At 50.0% G+C, this 15,460-nt stretch overlaps 1 protein-coding gene across 1 annotated transcript in view; it reads right to left on the reverse strand.

Annotated features, from left to right (window-relative positions):
* Positions 1 to 15,052: 15,052 nt before the first annotated feature.
* LOC119274838 overlaps positions 15,053 to 15,460 on the reverse strand; it is a 15,992-nt gene continuing 15,584 nt past the window's right edge. The window contains exon 10 of the transcript XR_005135352.1: positions 15,053 to 15,435. The gene's annotated coding sequence lies outside the window, so the exon portion shown is untranslated. The remainder of the gene's footprint in view (positions 15,436 to 15,460) is intronic.

The following is a 15,460-nucleotide window of genomic DNA, read 5'->3' on the forward strand; positions in this document are numbered from 1 at the left end:
TCCTCGGCCGCGGCGAGTAGGCGTCCTCCGACAGTACATACCAGCTTCACCTCCATGGCCTTGCAATCCCTTGCTGGTGAATGGAACCCCGAGGTCAGAAATGTTTTCAAAGATGTAGGCATGGAGCAGTTGTGCAAGATCAGGGTGTTAGGCAACACGAATAGGATCTTTTCCATGTCTTTGATCTCTAGAATAAACCCAGATAACATGATGATGGACATGGGTGATGGGGTTTTCATAGAGATTAACAGTCGAGAGGTTGCTACATGTATCGGTCTTGAGCCGAGTGGTAGGAAGATAGACATCGCCGGTGGGCGTTGCCTTGTAGATCGTGAGGGCTTGCTTGGCCATGTGCATGGGCTGCTTGGCACAGAAATGCCAAGGTCGAACAACATCTGAGGGAGTCCTGGACTAGGGGGTGTCCGGACAGCCGGACTATCATCATCCGCCGGACTCCAAGACTATGAAGATACAAGATTGAAGACTCCGTCCCGTGTCCGGATGGGACTTTCCTTGGCGTGGAAGGCAAGCTTGGCAATACGGATATGTAGATCTCCTACCATTGTAACCGACTCTATGTAACCCTAGCCCTCTCCGGTGTCTATATAAACCGGAGGGCTTTAGCCCGTAGGCCACAACCTCCATTACAACAATCATACCATAGGCTAGCTTTAGGGTTTAGCCTCCTTGATCTCGTGGTAGATCCACTCTTGTACTACCCATATCATCAATATTAATCAAGCAGGACGTAGGGTTTTACCTCCATCGAGAGGGCCCGAACCTGGGTAAAACATCATGTCCCTTGTCTCCTGTTACCATCCGCCTAGACGCACAGTTCGGGACCCCCTACCCGAGATCCACCGGTTTTGACACCGACATTGGTGCTTTCATTAAGAGTCCCTCTGTGTCGTCACCGATAGGAAGGATGCCTCCACCCGTCTTCAAAGACGGTATTTTCGCCAAAGGGGCCTTGGCCGCCGGCCAAACTATCCGGCTAGGCGGTTTTCTTATGACCGCCTGTCCGGCCACTGCTTCGACAATGACTTCTCAAGTCGTCAAAAGCAATCTCCGCGTCAGCTCGGAATTCGCCGAGCGGCTGGATCCGATAGAGCTCTCGTCTGTCAACGAACTCTTGGATCGCATCGCCGCCCTGGGAGTCGCTACGGACTACAATCAGATTGGGCTTAAAACCGATCTGAGAGAGATTAACTCTCCCCAGGTTACCCACCACGTCGCAGTGGTAGAGGAACAATGCGGCGACTTTCCTCCTGTATTAAAAACTAGACATGTCCGGGCTTCCGAACCCTCCACGCCGGATTTCCGCGGGGGAACGGACTTCGATCGAGCACTGAACTTAAAGTCAGGCATCGGACCGGACTCGTTGGACAACGTCCAGCAATCCAAGCTTCCAAAATTGGAAACTTCACGGCCTTTAAGCCCCAAGATGGGTAGGGATCCGGATTTTATTCCACCCACCCGCCCAGACATATTTGATCTATCTCTAATACGGCAAGAGCCCGCTGAAACAATACATCACTACTGGGCCAGATTCCTCCTGGTTATGGATAGGATAAAGGACTGCCGAGAGGAAAACGCAATCACAATCTTTTGCAATAATTGCACGGACAAGGGAATATTGAACGCCACCGGCCATCGTAAAATCACACGCTTCACCGATCTGGCGTCCATAGTACGAAAGTACTGTGCGATGGAGAGTTTCCGGAAAACCGAAAACCAGTTTTGGGACAATCCGGCCCCGAATACAACCCTAGTCCGAAACAAAAGAGTGCATCATACTCAGGCCCCAGAGGCAAAAACCAAAAAACAAAAACTCCATAGAGGGCACGGAACCGTACTGGAGGGATGGCTCAGCGGACCCTGTAAGCTTCATAGTACAGAGGGCGCCATCCCAACACATAGCCTTCGGGCATGTTGGATATTACGGTAGGTGGCCAAAAGTGGCGAGGAGCTTCTAGCCCCGGAAAACCACTCCAACAATACCGGTACGGTATCAACAGTCTTCGAGACCTTCGCATCAAATAATATGCGAAAACGAACAATCCGCGGCCTCGCCGAAGTCTACCAAGTAGCAACAGCAAATCCATGGAGCGACACGGCCATCACCTTCAACGCCAGCGACGAACCTAAATTCCGAACAGCCCGAGCACCAGCTGCACTGGTGCTTAGTCCCATAGTGGACGGCATTCGACTTACAAAGGTCTTCATGGATGGCGGCAGCGGACTAAACCTCATCTACGAGGAAACTCTTCAAAAAATGGAAATAGACTGGAGCCGTATTGAGCGAAGCAGCACAACCTTCAGAGGTATAATCCCTAGCCGGGAAGCGCGCTGCACCGGAAAAATCACACTCGATGTGGTGTTCGGCTCGCCGGACAACTTCAGATCCGAAGAAGTCACGTTCCAAGTGGCCCCGTTCAATAGCGGATATCACGCTATCTTAGGACGAGAGGCGTTCACAATTTTTCAAGCCGTACCCCATTGCGGGTACATGAAGCTCAAAATGCTCGGGCCCGGTGGAATAATCACTCTCGCTAGTGATCCGGACATAGCACTCCGCGCCGAAAACAAGACAGCCGCACTAGCCTTGGAGGCACTATCCGAAGCCTTAGCGGCAGAAGAACTCACCGCGCTGCCCTCTACGATGAATAGGGACGATGTGATACTCGATAAAAGATCCAAGTCCACATCCTTCAAACCAGCAGATGAAATAATAAAATTCCAGGTCCATCCAACGGACCCAACAAAGACGGCCTCCATTGGGGCACAATTGAACCCCGAAGTAGACGCCACACTGCGAGAATTCCTTCGGGAAAATTGGGACATTTTTGCCTGGCATCCTTCGGACATGCCCGGAATCCCGCGCAGATTGGCAGAACACAGCCTAAACATCCTAAAAGGATTCAAGCCGGTCAAACAGGCTCTTCGACGATTTTCCGAACCCCAAAGACAGGCAATGGGAGAAGAGCTGGCCAAACTATTGGAAGCCGGATTCATTAGAGATATCAAACGTCCGGATTGGCTAGCAAATCTGATAATGGTAGCAAAGAAGGACAAATCCTGGCGCCTATGCGTCGATTTTAAAGACCTCAATAAGGCTTGCCCAAAGGATCCCTTCCCCCTCCCCCGCATCGACCAAATTATCGATGCTACCGCAGGGCACGATTCATTGTGCTTCCTCGACGCATACTCTGGCTACCATCAAATCAAGATGGCGGAAGCAGACCAAGCCGCAACGGCATTCATCACTCCATACGGACCATTCTGCTTCAACACGATGCCCTTCGGACTTAAAAATGCCGGCGCAACATATCAGCGCATGATTCAAACATGTCTGGCTACCCAGATCGGCAAAACTGTCGAGGCATACGTAGACGACGTAGTCGTCAAAACAAAACACGTCGAAACTCTAGTAGACGATTTGAGGCTCACATTTGACAACCTCAGAGCATATGACATCAAGCTGAATCCGGAAAAATGCGTTTTCGGCGTACCAGCCGGAAAGCTGCTGGGCTTCATTGTATCCGGTAGAGGAATTGAAGCAAACACGGCTAAAATCCGAGCTCTGTCACAGTTGGATATTCCAAAAGACCTCAAACAGATACAAAAACTAACAGGATGCATGGCAGCCCTAAGCCATTTTATCTCCCGCTTGGGAGAAAAGGCACTGCCCCTTTATCGCCTCCTTAGGCGCGCCGAACAACTTCGAGTGGACGGATGCTGCCACTGCCGGACTCGAAGAAATAAAGGCCATATTGGCAACAAATCCGGTCCTAGCTGCGCCAAACCTAGGTGAACCTATGTTGTTATACATCGCAGCAACACATCAAGTTGTAAGCGCGGTACTCGTCGTTGAACAAGAGACAGAAGGGCATAAATTCCCTCTTCAAAACCAGTGTACTACGTATCCACTGTGTTAACCCCCTGCAAGTCCCGTTACCCGCACTATCAAAAGATAGCATACGCGGTGTTCATGGCATCCCGGAAGCTCCGACACTACTTTCAAGAGTGTTCAATAACAGTGGCCTCCGAAGTACCACTCAATGACATTATAAACAACCGCGACGCAACGGGCAGGATTGCAAAATGGGCAATTGAGCTCCTACCATTCGATATAACCTACAAGCCACGGCGAGCTATAAAGTCACAAGTTTTGGCTGACTTCGTCGCTGAATGGACAGAAGCCGAACTCCCTAAAGAGTACGGCGCATACTCCAATTGGACTATGCACTTCGACGGCTCCAAAATGTTGGCCGGACTGGGGGCTGGCGTCGTCTTGACGTCCCCAACCGAGGACACAGTCCAATACGTACTTCAAATAATGTACACGGACTCCAACAACGCAGCCGAATACGAGGCCCTCCTACATGGTCTCCGGATGGCAATCTCCATGGGCATTCAACGCCTAGAGGTGCGCGGGGATTCAAACCTTGCAATATCCCAAATAAACAGAGACTTTGACGCCAGGGATCCGAAAATGGCAGCATATCGCAATGCTGTCCTGAAAATGTCAGCTCGGTTTGAAGGACTCGAATTCCATCACGTAGCCCGAGAAAATAACCAAGCAGTCGACGTACTGGCACGCATCAGCGCAAAACGTGACGCTGTCCCTCCAAATATCTTCCTGGAACGGCTCTTCAAGCCGTCCGTACTATGGGAAGGGGAGTCCGGAAATGACAAACCGGAAACAACCGCGCCAACCGGCGATTCAGCCGATGACATAACACCTTCAGCCCACGACATAATGGCGGTAATCGCCCCGTGGACAGAACCATTCCTAGCCTATTTGCTTAGACAGGAACTTCCCAAAGACCAAAATGAGGCCCGCTGCATAGTCTGGCGATCAAAAGCCTACAAGGTCCATGAGGGAGAACTTTACAAGAAAAGTACAGCCGGAGTCCTTCAAAGGTGTATCTCCGAAGAGGAAGGGCGAAACCTCCTGGCTGAAATTCATGCCGGACTAGGCGGACACCACGCAGCAGCCCAGGCCCTTGTAGGAAAGGCATTCCGTACAGGATTTTATTGGCCGACGGCCCGGGCAGATGCCCAGGACTTATTCCAGAGATGCGTCGGTTGTCAGGTCTTTGCTAATCAGAGCCATATGCCACCCACCGCCCTCAAAACTATACCCATTACCTGGCCGTTCACGGTCTGGGGGCTTGATATGGTTGGACCCCTTAAAGGGGGAACCCACAAGCAAAGGTACCTATTGGTCATGGTGGATAAATTCACCAAATGGATAGAGGCCAAACCGGTCAAAACGGCAGAGTCCGGACCAGTGATAGACTTTATATCCGGGGTCGTACACCGTTACGGTGTCCCCCACAGCATCATCACCGACAATGGCACGAACTTCACGGCCGACGAGGTTAAGTCATGGTGCAAAAATATGGGCATTAAGCTCGACTACGCTTCAGTCTATCACCCTCAAACCAATGGTAAAGTGGAACGAGCAAATGGTCTAATAATGAGCGGCATTAAACCCAGACTAGTGCGGTCACTTACAAAATCCGACACGCACTGGGTAGAGGAGCTCGACTCCGTACTCTGGGGGCTGCGGACAACACCTAACTGTACTACCGGATTCACACCATTTTTTATGGTATACGGCGCAGAGGCAGTTTTGCCCTGCGACATCATTCATGACTCACCTCGAGTGCGCATGTACGAAGAACGAGAAGCCGAGCTGGATCGGCAGGACAGCTTGGACGCATTGGAGGAGGAACGCGACGTCGCCAAGGCTCGTTCCGCATTTTATCAGCAGCAGGCTCGAAGATATCAAAGCAGAGAAGTACGGGCCAAGACCTACAACGTTGGCGAACTAGTTCTACGCCTGCCGGACAAGAAAAAGGACAAGCTCAAGCCCAAGTGGGAGGGCCCCTTCATCATCGACCAAGTCCTGACCAGCGGGGCGTACCGTCTGCGAAATGCATCGGACAACCGACTCGAGCCGAACCCATGGAACGCAGCCCGCCTCCGGAGATTCTACGCCTAGCACCGGACTAAGAGTTCGTCCCCTTCCCCAGTCCAAATTTTTTACACTCCAGCTGCACTTTGTTTCTCTTTCTTCTCTTAACCTTTTTTCACACAAAGCCCTTAAGGGCCTAATGTCGCATTGTTCGCACACACTTGATGTGCTATCCGCACTCATTATACCTGGGGGCTTCTTTTCCAGAAGCTCAACTATAAGGGCTTCATGCCCAACACATGTGTCATGCTTCCACATGTACCTTTTACTCACCATTATATGCATCGATATGACTTAAGTTTTGGCCAAGCTGGGTTGCCTGGCTCCTGTGCTTACCCCTACGTTCCGATTGTTCGGCTAGGAGGTAAAGGGAGCACCTCTGCGATTGTTACTGCCGGGTCAGCCGGATGTGTACCTCAGACTGGGTGAAGCCGAAAGCTAGCGTTCTTAAGGGAATATTCGGTCGGTGACTCAAAAGATGATTTTTCTTTTACCTATCTATCTATTTGCCCCTAGATGTTTTTCTGCTTTTTTCGCAGTCCGGACATGCACTTTAGGGCATGCCTCCTAGGGAAAGGAACCCTTAACGGAACTATTCTCCCTGGAAGATGTTTCTTACTAACCATGTAATATAACATAACTAGTTGGGCACTTGTCTGATAAAGCACTAATGACCCCTACGCCTGGTCTCCAAGCATACCCCGGTTGTTTCTTAACCAAAAAGGTATTCGGACACACTCCGGACTCTAGGGTCCCGAGGTCGAAACGAAAAGGTCGGCAAAGACAAACGATCTACAATCCAGCTAGAAGGCATTTCACATGTCATTTTAAAAATACATTGTCAAATTTACTGATTGTGTTCCTCCTCAATCCAGTCTAACAGGCTGTCTAGCTTACAGTCCCGTTGGAAAAATTTAGCAGCCAACTCTACTTGGCTGTATACTAAACTCACAGGGATCTCCTTCCCATCGGGCCCCACCGGTCCAACTTCGGCCATGTGGTTGGGATCCGCCTTCTTGTACCGCGTCTTCACCATGGCCCAAGCCTCCGTCGCACCCTGGCGGCAGGCCAAAATCTTCCATAAACGGAAGCGCTGCCGCACTCCCTGGAGTTTCTCCGCAAGCTCCCCAAGGCCCTCGGGTAGGGAGACGACTGGCCATAATGCCTGGACGACGCTGCTCATCGCCTGCCGAACTCGTTCGAGTAGTTGCAATAGCTCGGAAAGTTGATCACCCGTCAATACGGGCATCTCCTCCGCAGGGCGACCCGTGAGTATACCTACAAGACATATTCTGTCAATTGACTTCCTCGCCGAACTCTTCTTTTTAAAGGAGTTCGCTCAAGCACTTACTATAGATGCCACGACGAAGCCGCTGATTCTCCTTAACGGAGCCGGACAGCTCGACCTGAACCCCCTTTAGCTCTTCTCGAAGCTGGGCGTGGGCATCCCGGAGCTTGTTCCTTTCCTGTTGTACCCTGTTCAGCACCCTCTCGCCGGCCTTCAACTGGCGCAGAAGTTCTTGCCTGTCCGGATCTTGTCCTGCAGCACCTGCAACGTCATTATTAGACTTGCGCGCACGCCGCACAGCGCTTATATTTACCAAACAAATGTGTTACCTGGAGGGGCCTCTGTGTTTCCTCCTGCGGCAGCGAGTGCGGCCTCAAGTTGGGCCTTGCATTCTTGCAGCTCCTGAGACAGCTGGGTATTCTTTTCGGTAAGAGCCTGCATTTCAAATGATCCTTAAATCAGTTCACGTAACTACTTTAAGTCTCGGGGGCTACTGGCATATATAACCACTAAATTCCCTTACCCGTATGTCTTTTACATACTGCTCCGTGGCTCTGGTAAAACCATCTTGAGCAGCACGGAGGTGCGCGTCCCCCGCATTAAAGGCGTCCAGCGCCCCAGGGGAGAAGCATGCTTCACGAAATACTATCCGGCGGCGCCTATGGTTCATGGCGCTCTCCACCTCAGACTTGGTGGCGGACAGTCGGTCGGCATCCTCTGTTGGAGGAGTATCCGGCCCGTGCCTTACGCTTGCCTCCCCCTCCTGACCGGGCGCTGGAGCCTGGCTGGTAGAGGTTGGATTGGCAACCTCCACGCTCGCAGTCCGGCGGGCGCTTTTTCTCCTGCAAAGATCATGAGCACTTAAACGCTTCCTAGGAACGTTGCTCCAAATAGTTAAATACGAGCTATACCTCTGCGGCGACGCTTCAGTCCGTGCCGCGCTCCTCTTCCGCCTACTGGTCCGGACTGGCCTTTGTTGGTCAGCCGCCGCGAGCTCGGCTTCCCGCCTTGAAGGCGCTTCCTATATAACACCATCGTATGCGATGGTCAGAGATGAGCAAGGAAGAAACAATGGTGTCGGGACTTCGGTCACAGTCACCTGGGGAGCCGGACGCAATCCGGGATAGTCGGCCGTAATGGCGACTAAAGCATTGTCCATGCTGAGCTGGTGGAACACCCCGTCGATTAGCTCCACCTTTATGTCCGGATCCTCTTCGGAGGCCGGATCCCGGGATCTCTCCGGATCCTCGGGTTGCGGGGCTGGACTTATCATGTCCTCCACAATCCGGCGCAGTTCCTGCGCCGAAGACACAATATGAGAAGCTTAAACTTCGAAAGCGCGGGTCGGACCCTCAAAGTGTTCGCTTACCCAGCGCCGGGGGTTATTCATGGAGAACCCATTCACAGGGTTCGTCTGGAGAAAATCCTCCTTCTCCCCCTTGTATAGGCCGGACAAGATCGTCACCAGATCCTCGGCCGAATCCGGTCCTTTGCGACCATGGCGGGTGGCGTCGTCTTCCCCGTTGAAATCCCACATGGGGTGGCCCCTGTATTGCAGAGGCTGCACCCCCCGCGTAATGCATGTTGCCATGACTCCAATCATGGTCAACCCGGAGTGGGCCAATAACCTTATCCGGCCCATCAGATAATGGACGCTCTTGTCTTCCTCCAGTTGGGGGCTCCGCGGGCGCCAACTAAGGCGTTTCTTCAGAGGTACAAAACTAAACTCCGGGAGGCCGATCCGAACAGGGTCTGGCAGCGGAGCGTCTTCTATGTAAAACCATTCCGAAGGCCAGTCTTCGGACGCCTTCTTGGGGGTTCCGGATAGATATCCGGTCCCGGCGATGCGCCATACTTCGGCGCCGCCTACTTGGTATATGGACCCCTCGTGAGAACGGGGTACGAGGCAGAATAGCCTCTTCCACAGTGCAAAATGGGGCTCGATGCCCAGAAATAGCTCGCAAAGAGCTACGTAACCCGCGATATGCAGGATAGAGGCGGGTGTAAGGTGATGGAGCTGGAGTCCGTAGAACTCCAGGAGCCCGCGGAGGAACGGATGTATAGGAAATCCGAGTCCCCTTATCAGATAGGGGACGAAGCATACCCGCTCCCCTTTGTTGGGACTTGGGGTAGCCTCCGCTTGCTTCCCACCTTGGTAGGTGGCCAACCCGGCTCGAACCGGGACCATGAAGGCCGGGGGGAGATATCCCTTTGCTTGAAGCACCACCAGCTCGTTGTGCGGGACGGAACATCTCCTCCAATCTCCTAGCAGAGGGCTGGGAGCGCGAGAGGAGGAGCCGCATTGACGGTCCATGATAGAATGGATTTTTGGTCGGAGGCGCTCCGATGAGGACTCGCGGAAGGAAGAGGGTGTGATTTTGGATCTGGATTCTCGCCTCTCTTATAGGCAGATTATTTGCACAGCTGAGGGGTAAAACATAAAAGATACCCTGGCTTTTCGCATTCGTGCGACGCGTGGAAGAAGGTCATTATTGGGCGTAAAAGCCAAGAAGCACATCATTTATGAGGAAGCCGGACACTGTTTGGCAGGTACATGGAACTTAAAGGGAGAACCCGCCTTGCAATGCCGAAGACTATATACGCGTTGGACTTATCGTCCTTGAAGCCTGGTTCGGGGGCTACTGAGGGAGTCCTGGACTAGGGGGTGTCCGGACAGCCGGACTATCATCATCCACCAGACTCCAAGACTACGAAGATACAAGATTGAAGACTCCGTCCAGTGTCCGGATGGGACTTTCCTTGGCGTGGAAGGCAAGCTTGGCAATACGGATATGTAGATCTCCTACCATTGTAACCGACTCTATGTAACCCTAGCCCTCTCCGGTGTCTATATAAACCGGAGGGCTTTAGCCCGTAGGCCACAACCTCCATTACAACAATCATACCATAGGCTAGCTTTAGGGTTTAGCCTCCTTGATCTCGTGGTAGATCCACTCTTGTACTACCCATATCATCAATATTAATCAAGCAGGACGTAGGGTTTTACCTCCATCGAGAGGGCCCGAACCTGGGTAAAACATCGTGTCCCTTGTCTCCTGTTACCATCCGCCTAGACGCACAGTTTGGGACCCCCTACCCGAGATCCGCCGGTTTTGACACCGACAACATCCCTGTTTACAAAGTCAAGAAAATAGTTCAGGGTGCTAGCAGGGGTGCCATAGAGGGTGAGGAGCGAACCGCCATGAAGGTGGCTGTGACACTGTTAGCCAGCTCGACTTTCCTTGTGCCTACTGGTGGCATAGCAAAGATTGCAAATGAGCTACTCCCTGTTGTGGCCGATCCAGAGAGTATATCGGAGTTTGATTTCTGCGATTACGTTGTTGAGGGGCTGAGGGAAGCAGCACGGAAGCTAAGGCATGATCTCAGCTTTGATCCTACTTTGGTTAACCTAAGTGGGTGCCTCATCATCCCACAGGTTAGTGCGATTCCACTAAACTAGCTCAAATACAGTCATGCCAACCCTATTATGCGTTCTGATTTTTTTCACGTGGAAAAAATGATAGATAATATGGCTGGATTACCACGAGCATGCTCGCCAAGGTAGGCTACTGCTGCCCATCCCTCGGCTTGCTGATTACTCTGATATAAAGCTAAAGGAGCAAATCCGGAAGCATGCTACTGCTCATGGCATAGAGTGCGGCCTAGAGGTAAAAACATGTACTTGTTTATATTTCTTCAGACTGTCTGCATGCATTGTCAATTAACTCCATGTGGTATCTCTGTCGGATTCAGTTAGGAGATGTTCCCCGTTCTCCGTCGGCAAATATCATTGGTTGGTCTGGCAGTGCTACAAAGGACTGTGGTGAGAGCAGTACTGGTGGATCAGCTGGTGCTGCACGGCATGCCCCAAGGACTCCCGTTGCGCCAAGTGGCTTGTCTGATGAGGTAAACGGATGAAAAGTTGCTTGCACATTTTTTTAAATCGCTTGTTGTCCTCTGTCTTGGTCGATTGCTATTGCTAACTACATTTTTTTGATCTGTTGTTATGAACATCAAGATCCTTGCTTCTTTCAAAGCTGCAATGGATTACCAGTAGTACCAGAGACGCGAGGCTGAATTTGTGAAGGTGGTTGACACTGTCAGGGACAGTGTCTTGGAGGATATCAAGAAGAAGGCCGCAGAAAACAGACGGAAAGATCTGGAGCAGACTTTGGATTTCTTCCTGGCGCACGTGAAAAGTCATTCTTCAGTGGTAGCTATGTTCCCTTGTACCATGCCTGACGCACCACATAACCCAAAATCTACAGGTATTGATCTTTTTCTTCTCCTGCGTCTATGTTTATGTGCTATCTTGATTGACACTGATTCCAGTTTTGTCATGTGCAGTTGCAGAAGACCTTGCTGCAAGTTCTAGGAAAGCAGCTCATGCGCTGATGGCTGTGGTTGTGCAAAACAAGAACATTGATAGTGCTAATGCAGCTCAAGTTGCGGGGAATAACGGTGACAACAATGTGACTGTAGTAATTCCCTCAGATGGCCTTGTCCCAACAACAGGTAAATACACACGAGGGACTCATTTCCGTAACCTAGATCACCGACTTACTAATTTTCTGTTTGAAGCAGCTACTGCACCAGGGGGAACACTTGATGATGCTAAGGAAGAGATCAAACCGATGGTGGTTGTTGACCGCAAGGGGAAGGGGAGAGCAAGAGATGGTATGATCACGACCAGCTCATGCTATGGCATTCTTATAATTACCTTGTCAGTTCTGATGCATTTTCATTTTGTATGCATATCAGACATAGCTCCCCGGGCCGCTCGTCAGAAGACCATGCATGAGCTTCTTGCTCCTTCCTCTGCACAAAATCTGTCCGGGCCTGAGACCCCCAGTGGGCTAGTTGACACGTCTATGTACTATGTGATGACTGAAGGTATACAACTGAATGACCTACAAACGATTCTGCAATTGTTTCACATTTGTGGCATGTAACTTGTCGGTTCGTTTGAATGCAGATTATGTGATTCAATCGGCTATTGGACAAGCTGGTGCTGCTGACGAGGGGACGCATGCCAGATCCATTGCTAAGTACACTCTGATACGCAACAAAAGGCTAACTCTACCTGGAGTTCAGGAAAGCCCTTCTGATATTCCTAATCCTCTAGGTATGATTTATTTGGTGATCACGCTTGAGCATTCCTGGGCCGCGTTAGATATATTGACATGGATAATTCTTATTATGTGCAGCTATAGTTCATCCAGATGCATACCACGTGCAAGAGCTTGACTATGGTTACTCGCCTTTCGAGCTTGAGCTGGAGCAGGTCCACTATCCCGATCATGTTTGCCTTGGATTTTACGACGGCGTCGAGTACCTCACATGCAGGGATACTCTTGGAAGGTGAGACTAAATGCATATAGTTGCTGCAAATGTTTTTGTGTTTGCTTCAAATTAACTAACAATTTGTTGTTTGTCTTGTTAGTGTTTGGTATGACAGCTCGCGACCAACACCTTTGAAACTGGATGGCAACAAGATTAAGTACCAATACAGTCTGACAGGGGAGATGCACTACAATGGGATGGAGGCTTGGGTACGTGGCTTCAATGAGAGAGAGATGAAGATGGTTGACATGGTTGGATTACCAGTGTGGAGGGGGTTTGCATCTCCTGACGTGCCTGTAAGTGAATGTGAAACCCTAAACTTTGTATAAGATCATCTAATGTATCCGATGCTGACAAAACTTATTTCTTTGGTGTAGTTGCACTTTGAGAACCACATGGATCCGGAGGGGCCTGCCGTGTTGTGGAGCTTGCTTTCTACGGGAAGCATTGGCTTTCAGTTGAAATTCTGTCGCCTGGTACGTTTCCTAAAGGTGTTGTCAAATCGTTGTGACTGTTGTTGCCCAAATTTGAACTTTCCCATGCTGATGCAGATAATGATGCCTGTCTCAATGATGAGAGACTGATGCTTGTACGTGTTTGACATGCTTATGAAGAGACTGAACGTGCTGGACCCAGTTCTCACACAGATGAGTTCGGATGCATACAGAGCTAAGCACGGGAAGACAATATTGCTTATGCTTAATGGCATGAAGCGCGCAGGTGCCTTGTTGGATGATGGATGGCAGATGGACATGTCTCAGTGGACAGTGAGGTACAACAGAAACATGCATGTTGCATGTGGCAGGTGCGTTGATTGTTCATTGTCCCAAAGTATGTTTGCAGAAAAAGAATGTTTATCTGATGTATATGTTTGTGATTGCAGTGGTGAGTCTCCTAGCTACATAGCTTACTATGCAGATAACTTCAATGAGACTCGTCTGGAGCACGATGTGCCGGAGGTAAGAGAGCTGCTATTAATGCTAAGAAAGTCAAAAACTTCTCTGTATCCAGCAGAAAATGACAAATCGGTTATTGTATTTGCAATAGGTTGGTCTGGCGACTAGGAGGAAGAGGATGTTGTACGAGACGATCGCTGCAAAGGGGAACACTGCACCACGCCCAGGGATCATGGAGCAGCTCACTGATGAAGATTAGATTGCGCGCAGTAGAGGTGTGCTGGTGGTTTAGGAAGTTGTTATCGTAGGGGCGAATCATTTTGCGATGCCATGGACAAGCAAAGTGGCTGTCTTTTGGTCAAACCATTGTGACTGATGGTGCTTGTTTAGTTTCAACAGAACTGCTACTTGTGAGCTAACTTATGCTATTAATGTACTGCCATGCATCGTGTGTTTGATGTGATGGTTCCTTTTGCTCAACGTCTCTTTCCCTTTTGAATTCTGAACTAGTCGTTGGTGCATGAGTGCTCTATAAGAAGAGCCCATGGTGCAGGTTGTTGTTGCCAACCAGCAAGCTCTCAGAAAATACGAGCAAATGGCATCCTCTGCTTCCTCTTCCTCCAGGGCTTGTTCCTCCTATCGTAGAGTGATTTCTGGTCAAGTGAGATCACCAGTGAGGTACAGAGAAGGAACCCTGGACTATGAGCCGTTCACACCATGCGATTGTCGTGCGAAGCCAAAGGCGGCTATGTGGATCTCATGGAGCGACGAGAATCTAGGAAGGAGATACAAGACATGTTACCACGCAAGGGTGAGTGCATTCATGGAATCTCTTGGCATGTTTCTGGCTATTTGTCTGTGTTTCTGATAGAATCAATGGTCTTAAATTTGATCCATGTTCTGGTCATTTGGCAGAGGGGGGGTGAGTTCTACCAGTGGCACGACGATCCGATCACAAATCCTTTCCTTAAGCAGTTGGTAATCGATCTTAGGGACCAGGCCTGGTTACTTCAGAGGACAAACGCTGTTCTGCAAGATGCAGCAAGGGCGGCAGAAAATGAGTCGGCAAATCTATCTCACCAGCTTGCACAAGCTATGGAGCCGGCCATGGATAGCGGTGAGAAGATCATGGTGGCTGGTGTGGCTGGTGTTGCCCGCCAGCATGATGGTACTGCTCACGTTGTGGGCAAACACCACCTGATGAAGTCTATGTGTGTGGTTGTTGTAGCTCTGGCATTCTACATGCTGTTCATGGCTGTGTAACTCTAGTATAGTCGAGAATGTATCATTCAGTAGATTGCTAGTATTATGAGTATCTTGTAGTAGCTTGGAGTTGTGGACCGCATCCTAATTTATTAGTTACCCGTTGATCATGTACCAGAACCAGTTATCAATGTCAAGTCTGTTGTACCCGTGGATTCACAAAAAGGTGTTGTTTCCGAAAACCCAATATGGTAAAAAAATGGGTATGATGAAAAAACTTGTCTAATGGAAGGATTTCACTCCTAACCAAACAAAGATGTTATTTTTCCGATCATAGAAACATATGGTTTCCCATTTAAACAGATGGGGGCATCCCTTAAGGACAAATGGGCTGATACAATTTGAATTGGCAGCGTCCAAATTTAGAAACAACGTGCCTCTCAAATTTTGTTTGACAACAAGACTGCATCTAGCAAAAAACATAACTTGCTAGTGCTTAAGGGACCACTTAAAACATCTTGCGGATAGCTAGTATTCTTAAAGATAGATTGGTGGCGGCTGGTGAGTCGATGTACATGACATAAGCATAGACAGGCTGGTCACAGAGCTACGAATGATCCCTTGATAGCTTCAAGTGCATCAGAAGGCACTGACGATTCATTGCCCTAAAGGCGCATAACCTCGTACAACATCAGGTTCCTATGTATCTCCAGGTTTGCCTAGTGTGCATTTGTGATGCTAGTT

Source organism: Triticum dicoccoides, chromosome 3B (genome assembly GCF_002162155.2).
Source record: "Triticum dicoccoides isolate Atlit2015 ecotype Zavitan chromosome 3B, WEW_v2.0, whole genome shotgun sequence".
In the NCBI taxonomy this organism is placed as follows: domain Eukaryota; kingdom Viridiplantae; phylum Streptophyta; class Magnoliopsida; order Poales; family Poaceae; genus Triticum; species Triticum dicoccoides.